At 41.1% G+C, this 9,998-nt stretch overlaps 1 non-coding gene across 1 annotated transcript; it reads left to right on the top strand.

The window, feature by feature from the left end:
* The first annotated feature begins 9,705 nt into the window (after positions 1 to 9,705).
* Trnat-ugu lies at positions 9,706 to 9,780 on the top strand. Its single transcript has one exon. It is a non-coding gene; the product is annotated as a tRNA-Thr (tRNA).
* Positions 9,781 to 9,998: the final 218 nt, after the last annotated feature.

The raw sequence follows: 9,998 nt of genomic DNA, 5'->3' as shown, positions 1-9,998 counted from the left end.
ATAAGTTCCATTTATAAAAACATGGGTAAGAGGAAGGATTATAATACTTATAGATGCATCAGTATAATCAGCTCGATAAGGAGATTGCATGGACGGATTTTGAGAAACAGAATAGATTCAGAACAGAGTGGGTTTAGAGCAGGTATATCTCTTACTGATAATATATTCTCCCCATGCCAGTTGACAGGTAACAGGTCTGAAAGAAATATGGAAACACATTTAGCGTTCATACTTCTCGGGAAAGCATGTTACAAGTCGCATTAAAAAAGCTATTCAAAGCAATGCAACTAGCTATAGTGGATAATATGACACATTTTCTGATGTGCCAAAGTAATTTTTAATATTTATAACTGCCGAATTACGACTTTGCTGATGTATTTTTCCCTTTTGTTTTCAATTGGAGCTATATTACTTTTACTGTGGTTATAGGAAAAGTGTCCTTACAATAGTTCACTATATGAAACGCTTGGACCCTATTCAGTAAGTAACAAGAGAACTGACTTGCCAAGTCGGTTGCGAAAGGTTAGATATGGTTTGCCCTACTGTACCAAATGGAAGCACGTGGGTACTTCAGGTCATCTGTGATCGACTGTTATAGCAATCTGAAGACTTTCTCGAGGCTTCAGTTAGATTTCCACGTTGTATATGGCAGCAGAAAATGTTGGTGGTTTCTTAGGTCACGGCATAAGCCGCCCGACTTTCAGAGCATCCATGCACACATATGGTCAAGTCTAGATCGCGAGGCACATTCTCGGCTTTGTGTCACGGCGTCAATTATGACATCAGTTCTTCACAATGCGAAAAATGTATGCGGCCTGTTATTAAATTTTATTAAATAGTTATCTTAGTAACTGAAGCAGAGGCTGCTGTTTATTCCGAACATGTTGCAATTTCCGTGAGTCTGGTTAGGCAAGAACCTAAGAGCACAGATTAAATTGCTGATAGTGAAACTAGCAGTAATCATGTACATAATTTTGAAATTACGAATGTATGACTGTTACTCACGAAAGTGGCGCGATTGATTTTACGGTCTATTTGTGGTATCACTCCGTCTGCTTGAGCTATTATGCTCAATTCTAGATGCCTGTTCCATGTATCGTGTTTTTCGTTATTTTTAGTTATACCTTGTTTCTGTCTCTGCTGCCTTTTCTATATTTCATCATTACTGAGAGTCTAAGGTTCTTAAGTTGCATGTTAGTTTCTCCCCATTGAAGACCACATTCCCGTGATTGTCCCGTTAGTTTATACATTTGTTTTTAACTGTTTCCGTGACTCTGTAATTCGTGATCACATTTCGGTGTCATGGAAACGTTTAGGAATATTGATTGCCAATTTAAAGTCTTGTCTGTGCTGCATATGTGAAGCAATTGATTCATTTGTGCAACAAGATTTAGCCATAACATGCTGTATTACATGGTTGTATCACGAACCAAGTCACATGTGAAGAAAACGGTTCTCTGAGATCTACTTTACGTAATTTTGACCGCGAACTTGGATTATTTGAAGTCAAACGAGTTGTATCGTGCCCAGTCGTCAAAGATAGGGTGTCTAAGAAACCTGCTTCTCTGATCGCTAGGCAACAATTCAAGAAAATCGTGTTAATGAGTTTTTATTGCAGTAAGATAAATGATAATACTTAACTTTGTGAGATACATAGATGTGTCGCCAGCAAAGGGCGACATGAAATATAGTCAATGTCCTTCGTTATAACGATTCCAATACAGATGAAGTAATACAGTGGATGCTTCTATCCAGGTCGCTGGCCATGACGCTTCTGTAGGACTCGGCGAACTCGGCAGAGACCACTCGGAGCTGCGCTTATGACCTTTTAGCCTAGAGGGCCCTGCTGTCGCGTTGTCGTCCTAGAGAGGGGTCGGTCAGCGTGTACTGGCTAACGTAATCTTCACAGCCCAACAAAAAGAATCCTTTATACTTCCAAACTTAACAAAAGTGACCACGGCAGAGTTTGGCAAGAACCGCCACAAGAACTTAAAACACGAAAACTCCTTTAAATAAACTGCTAACACGAGGGGAACTTTCGAGAAAAAGATAATTTGTTCTAATGATAGAAAACTGAATCGTAAATTATAATTCTACATTATCTGTCTGCAGTTAAATGCACTTTGTCCAACGTTTCACAAGTTCTTGGTTCCGCCCGGAAAAAAGGTCCTTGGTTGCATCTGTAATCAATTTTGCAACCTCATCAATGACTTCTGGATCCGTTGCAAATCTTCTTCCCCTAAGCACTCCCTTCAATGGTGCAAACATATGGAAATCGCTTGGAGCCAGGTCTGGACAGTGTGGCTGATGTTCCAGCAATTCGAATGCCAGTTCGTTTATCGTTTCGGCCGTCCATTTGGCAGAATGTGGCCGACCGATATCTTCGTGCAGGATGGCGCATTTTTGCAGTTTTCCGTAACGATTCGTTCTGATTGCTGGTTTCAGTTTAGTTCCCAACGCATCATGATAGTCCTCACGATTTACAGTTTCGTCTTTTGGGATGAAATTAATGGCCACCACATCTTCGATATCCCAGAACAGTGTCAGCATTATCTTATCAGCTGATGACTGACTTTTAAATTTCTGATCTTCTGCTGACGACGTGTGTTTCCAAACCATGCACGCAGTCTTGCTTTCCAGTTCGTGATGATGCACCCACGTTTCGTCTACACTAACGATCTGCAGTAAAAATCTCTCCTTGGCTACTATAAACGACCAAATATTTACGAGAGATGTCAATCTTCAGCGCTTTATGCCGCGCTGACAGTTCTTTCTGTACCCACTTTGCACATACTTCCCGTAAATTTAACCCGATTTTTAAGATGGAATACGCTTAACTATGACTGATATGTAAATTATTGGTGATTTTGTCCACTGTCATTCGTCTATTTCCGCCACCATACCCTCAAGGACTCCCAAATTGTCCTCAGTGTTTGAAGTCGATGGCCTGGCCGATTTTTCCTCGTTACATAGAGAAGTTCATCCCTGTTTGAAGCGCTCTATCCATTCGTAGATGTTGCTTCACGATGAACAGCTGTGACCATACTGTGCCTATTTTCGACGAATAATTTCCGCAGGTTTAACACCTTCCGCAAACAAAAAGCGAATCACTGCCCTCATTTACTCCTTGGTGCAGATCTAAAATGGAGTTGCCGTGTCTTACCGACTGCTGCAATATATCGACTAACTTGGGAATGAGAGTGACACGTTGTTTGGAATTTTTGCAGACGACAATGCTTCAGCCATGGATACTAGCAGTGTTACTAAGCCCTACGACCATAAATTGCAAATGCCCCTTTACTTTTTGATTTCCCCTCGTATTCAATGAAATATTTATAATTTTTTTCAGTTATATCTAGAGCTAAATTAACTCTTACCTGGGCAGGAGTACGCCGTAATATGACATCTTATTGAATGTAAACGCAGTTTACATAGTTGGCAGATGTGAAGTACTAACTTTCCACCTATAGCACGCCTTGCTCCAGTAGCAGAGGATCCACCTGGCGTGACTAGTTGGCACTCAGTATTTAATGGAGGACACGACAACCTAAGCGGGCGGGTATACATCACCACATAACACGTAAATGTGGCTGCTAAAAACAGTTTTCACATTTATAAAAAGACACCCCACCAAAAGAATACAAAAATAACTGAAGCAAAATAAACGGATAAGACGGAGAAAGTAATAGTAACGGCTATTATTAAGGGTGGACACAACAATGTCAACACTGACTGCAAACAAAATGGACCCAAATTGTATATAATTTTACAGAAAGGAAATATCAAGAAAAATTTCTTACAAAAGAAAAAGATTATGAAAGTTAATCTATAGGAGAAACTTTAAGAGATGAGAGGAAGAGCGTTTGGCATTGAAGTTTATCTTTGCGTGCTGTGTGCATTGTGACACTGATGGTGGCTCGTCGGTACTGGCGCTGTAACTGAAGCATCTCCATCAGTTACGAAATTGCAGCTCATACATCCTCTTGCTTAGTAAATGATTGTCCTGGATATGACATTATCTGCCGTTGCATTCCTTTCGTCAGAGGCTGGTCGATTGTAATCGCTGTTTCGTGCTTCCAGTTTCATAAGTGCGCGTTTACAACGTCCCATACTCACACATTGCTTCTAAGTTCCCGCACAAAATTTGAAAATAATGTACAGTGCACTTTTACTCGCCACTCGGCAAGATACAGTCCACCCGCTTCTTTGGTAATCACGATCGCGAAATCAGAGTTCTGGCAAAAAACTGTATCAAATGCTAGAAACAGTGTAAACTTCACCACCCAGACAGTAACGTCTTAACGAGCGCGGCAGGTCATTAAGTAACACACAAGATAAAAAGTTCCAAGTACATTAGTTCGTGTAACTCAGTTACGTGCAAAACATGCTTCTAACCATGACAGTCCCAATCCATTAGTGTGAGCATTGCCAGTACTGTTTATAGTACTCAGAGAAGCTTACGCTATTCACGGTTTGACATTTTGTTTCGTAACGTCCATGTAGAAATTTAGTTTACACGGTGACCGAAAAATAAGAACGTGGCCATAAATTTTCATGTGATTCTGTCTAGCACGATTACACAACATATACGCGTACGCCACGACGCTGCACGTCCACTCCACGTCACCGTTCGACTGCCAACTGTCGATATCGCTCTCGCATTACAGTTCATACAACGCGCAAATTTGGTTCAACACAGCGCACTTCGAAAAAGTATTACAAAGAAAATAAAACATACACTGACACTTTTGCATATTTAATTACAAAAATGTATGTAGCAAATTTCATTAAAGCAAAAAAAAAAAGTTCCATTTCATACTGTCGAACAAAATAACAAATAATCTACACCATCAAAGATATCTGAGCAGAGTAAGTGAAGCAGTAGGAAACAAAGAGGAAAAAGAAGGAAAGAATTGTCTCTCATAATTAGCAATCCCTTCGCGCATGTTTTTGCGCAGTACGACAATCACTGGCGGAATTTTACTCTAGAATTTATCTCATATGTATACCGAAAACTATACTGTTCGTGACAAGGCATCGTGATCTGTCTTTTCTGTTGCGTCATTTGCTTGACTGTGACGCAGGCGGTCCCCCAGTTACGAAAAACCAATCGCGGCAACTGGAGTACTGCTCTCCCAGCGCACCGCGCTTTCCAGGCTGGCTTACGACTTGCCGGCCTACTCCACGTACACCGCATGCAACAGCACTTTTCTGGTCGATGTGACATCAGGCCTCTCCGTGGCTGGCCGGCCGGACATTGGCGACCCTGCAAGTTCACTCCAGTCGTCGTCGGATTCAACTGTCATCATAGCCGTCGTCGCATTCCGCCGTTCCCCACTTCGTGCACTAGCTGACTCTTCTGCACAGAATGAGCTGTTCATCGTCTGAGAACATTCTCTTCGCTCGTCGTCGCCACACACGCGACGTTACCCATTCCCTGAGGTTCTCTTTTTGCACATCTAAGTGTAGAGTCCCATAAATTATAAGTGAAGCCCATAAACTCAGTTTACAAGTTTCACACAGTAAAATTATCAACACATTCAGGCACGCTGATGGCCTCGTAGATATCCTGCTATCCTTGAGTGAATATATAGCGGTTTGCAGTCCACGCCGCTACATTCGAAACCATGTAAAAAACTTGAAGTGCAGATGTGTGAATAAAAATACCCCAAAGAGATCTGAAGTGGCAGGAGGCATGGATATGGCAGTGCAACTGTGCTGAGCATACGAAAGGCGGAAATTTTACACTTTTATTTCGTTTGGCGACTTTTTCTAACAAAACGTTCGTGATAAAGATAATATTTGAATAAGCACAGAACTATTTGACTCTGAAAAATACTTCAAATTATCCGTTTTCAAAATGTAATGGTTTTTTTGACATCTAAATTTTGAATCCCATAGATGATAAGTGAAGCCCATAAACTCAATCTACAGTTTCAGACTTTAAAATTCGCAACACACAAGACTTTAATTACAAATAAACGAACTGAAATTCAGTATATAATCTGACATTAGGCGATTAGCTTAAGCTTAACCCAGACATCACACGATGTGTTGAGTCATCTCAGACTCTAGAAAACACACAGGGTACAAATTGAAACCACAAAGTAGAAACAAGTTATGGACTGCACAGTGAAAGATGTGAGAGAAGTTTTCGAATTTCAATCACTGATGTAAAAAACGACACACAGTTAACATGAACAAATATCCGCAAGCCGTAGCTTTTGGTAATAGTCTTAAAATGTACACTTGAAAAGAAAATACACTTCTTAAAAGTATGATTTTTTAATATCAATTGATGATTGCATTAAATAATGATAGCAATTCAGTTGCGCAAAATACCGCTTTTCCAAATTCTTTAATATTTATTCGCACATATTCTGCTACCTCTATGAGCTGATCCACATAGAGGCCTAAATGCCACTGGTCCGCGAGAGGCTGCTTTATACGCGAAAATTCAAACTGAATATCGCTCTACGCACAAGGGATCTCCCGAATGGTAACCAGCACTTCACTTACACATATCAAAAGGTTCTCACAATTTTATAACTAAGCATTTCTTTGATGAAACTAAATACTGACAGGCACAGCATCAACCACGGAGGCAGCAGAAAGGGAAACACGCCAGCTCAGAGACACAAGCCCACGACCACGAAGGCGGAGACTTATTCAAATATGGTAGATACACTTTCGATAGCCATGCATGACACGAGAAAGGGACCCCAGTTACTACAAAAAACAACAGGAAAACATTGACGTCACGATGACGACCGCAAGCAGTTAAAATAACCCGGCCTGTGACAAAGTTACCTCTGAGAGGCGCCAACCAGCTCTTCGCAAGGATATGGTGAGCACAGAGGTATCCCCAATGGCAGACGTTGAATGTAATCCAAAAACAATATAAAATTTTCAGTGTAAAAGTGTAAATTAAAATACACCAACGAAACCGAACAGCAATGATAACGAACCATCCATAGGTGACTACAAGGCAGACGAAATGTATGAGTGAGATCAACCAAAGGAGTGTTAAGTGTATACTGCATTCCAGTACATTTTATCTTTTTCACATTTCGTCCATCGACAATTTAATGTCAATGATTTTCAGCATCAGTTATATTTATAGAGTTTTGTATATAACAATTTCAAAGCGACCTAACTATTCAATGCAAGTCTTTTTACGGATGAAGCATGCTTTGCAAAGCATAGGCCAAAAGATTCACAATACGCATTCCTCATTAGTTTCAAATCCACATTGATTGAGAAACGTGGATGAAAAACACCGTTATCTCAACGTTTTACTGCGTGCTCTTCAAGAACAACATCACTGAGGGGACTATAAATAACAGTATATACAGTTCCTAACAGATAAAATGCCGCAGTATTTCTGAGTCATCGCACAGTAGCTGCTCTGGAGGCAGTCGACGTACGAACGAATAAGCGAATACATGGTGCGTTGGAGCGATTTGTCTGCCTCTTCTCACTGTTATGCATGCAGTATGGCTCCCGTATGAATGTCGTGCGTAAGTAGAACTGAATGCAGGCTATCTGCGTGTCATTACTTTGGTGCCGTGTACCAAATACGATGCAGGATGGACATTGCGAACTCGCCAACCACTGATACAAGCTGTCGGCATGTCACTTTCTCACTGTGTGTGTGTGTGTGTGTGTGTGTGTGTGTGTTTTCTTGTGAGCGGTGAGCCAGAGGGGTGAGGGGGGGGGGGGGGCGGAGATACGGCATCCGGGTACATGCTAAGTCTGTCACGTCCTGTCGATGTGGAGGGTAAAATGATTTCATTAGATTGGCATGGTGCTCAACTGCGGCTAGAAAAGGTCGACCGTGAGTGTGGGCGACATTATTTTGTTGCCCATTGCGGTCGGTACAGTGTTTTAGATCTTTCTCTGATGTCTTTGATATCATGTTTGTCTACTTGAATGAGCCATGTTAGTAATACCAGCTGCTCCTGAGCTAGTGTTCCTGATGAACTTTGTATATCAGTTCATGGGGCTTCAACACGAGGGAGATGCCTGTTTTAGAATGTAAAACTTCTTTCTTTGTGCGCCCCTGTTGGCAGAATTAAGTATCTAGCTTTGGTTTTCGTTCGTGTAACAGTGTCTGTGGCAATGTCTTTTACATGCTTCAAAGGCCTTATGTTTTATAGAGCTGTTAAATAGTCAAGCATCCTGCCCTTCCACTGACGTTAAATATTTATTATGATTTAGCGCTGAGGCCGTCTATCAGATGGTTCCATATATAAGAAGCAATTGATCACAGGTTGCTACTGTTCGATTCAGTAATGTGTAGTGCGCCAATGATGTGTGAAGACTCTCTTGTTAAGCTAATTGATGTACATATCATGATGTTCATTTCGCAGGTTAGTCTTAGATATGTATTTTAAAAAAAATTCTTGTGGGCTTGTGAATGTGCAGTACAGTTCGCTGGTTGTGCTAAAATTAACATGAGTTATGCTCTTTTGTATTTTGTAAAGTTTTCACTTGAACGTTTGTTTAAAAGAACTAATGATAGATTGTAAATGCCTTTCACGATTCACTGTATGCAAATTTGCAGTACCCGTCAATTTAAATATTATTCATGACAGCATTTTTATATTCATCCTTTGCACTCAGTTTTGGTATAGCCTTTGATTAAACGTTGTGCCTTATAGTATGCAGGTCTGAGTTTCGTTACATTTTTTGTATAATGTGCGTGAGACATTACAGTCATACATATTTTACTACAGTTTGGAAAACAGGCATTAATTTCCTTATTGTTAACTGTCATTTAGTATATTTCAACTTGAGGCTGTGTTGTTAAGAAATTCTTTTCTTATGATAAAATGTGATAAAAAGAGTTTAGAGATCAAAGTCTTGTCATCAGCCACGGTAAAGTTGCTCTTACGTTTATTGTTTAGATTTGCTCCCATATTTATAAATGATGAATTGGAAATTGTCCATCCGATCCTCCACTGCCACGCTCCATGACGGTTAAATTTGGATAGTCGTCGGCAAACGCAAAATATTCTGTACGGTCCCCAGGTGTAAGAGACCTCGACTTTCATGCGAAGAAATTGAAAACAAGACATCCACCAGGAAACAACGAGGACCCTGGGAGATATGAAACGCCTCGAAACACGAACCTGTGTAGCAATAAGTCCGGATTAAGTTCAGCGCACAGTGTTTTCAGTCTGGTATCGCTTCACGGCAGGTGTCATAGGTCAGCATATACGATAGTAGCAATACCTACATATATCGGGGTCAGGTGTCTTCTTACATTTGGTGCAATAGGGTAGGCTACGGTTTTGTGATCTGTCTTGCTGCTAACGTAACACTAGTCTGCGTCGTTGTTTCTTTGTCACTATTAATAAGTTACCTTAGAAGGCGATTTAAGAAACCCACAGAATAAAGTATGTACACTGACGGGGAAAAACGCAGCACCAAAAAGTAACTAATGTAGAGTAATGAAACTTCGGACATGTCCGAAAGAACAGATGCTATCTTCATATCGCTTAAGGCTAACCGGCTGATGACCTTCACTGCGGATGCACACGATTTGCCTGAACACTTACGGGACTCGGTGGATTGTCCGCCGCGAGTAATGGGTATAATGGCAGGGGCACTACGAATGTAGTGTGTGGACATTAAGTTGAGAATGTAGGTCTCACGGGGAGCGTGGCGGCGATAAATCCTTGCAGTCGCACTATCCTCTGGGCCTTCGGTGGCTCAGATGGACAGAGCGTCTGCCATGTAAGCAGGAGAACCCGGGTTCGAATCCCAGTCGGGGCACACATTTTCAACTGACCCCGTTGATGTATGTCAACGACCGTCAGCAGCTAATGTTATTGATTTAATTGTAATTTTATGACAATGCAGGACTGACTACAGTGTTCAATGGCATATGCAGTTTCCGATAACCGCAATGGTTTTGCCTTCCACTGGGGGAAACCTGAGGAACAAGGGGTTGCCAATTCACCAATTCAGCTGTTGCAACAATGGTAGTAACA

Source organism: Schistocerca americana, chromosome 6 (genome assembly GCF_021461395.2).
Source record: "Schistocerca americana isolate TAMUIC-IGC-003095 chromosome 6, iqSchAmer2.1, whole genome shotgun sequence".
Taxonomy (NCBI): Eukaryota; Metazoa; Arthropoda; class Insecta; order Orthoptera; family Acrididae; genus Schistocerca; species Schistocerca americana.
Note: the sequence above shows the minus strand (reverse complement) of the source record. Positions and strands in the feature narration are given on the sequence as shown.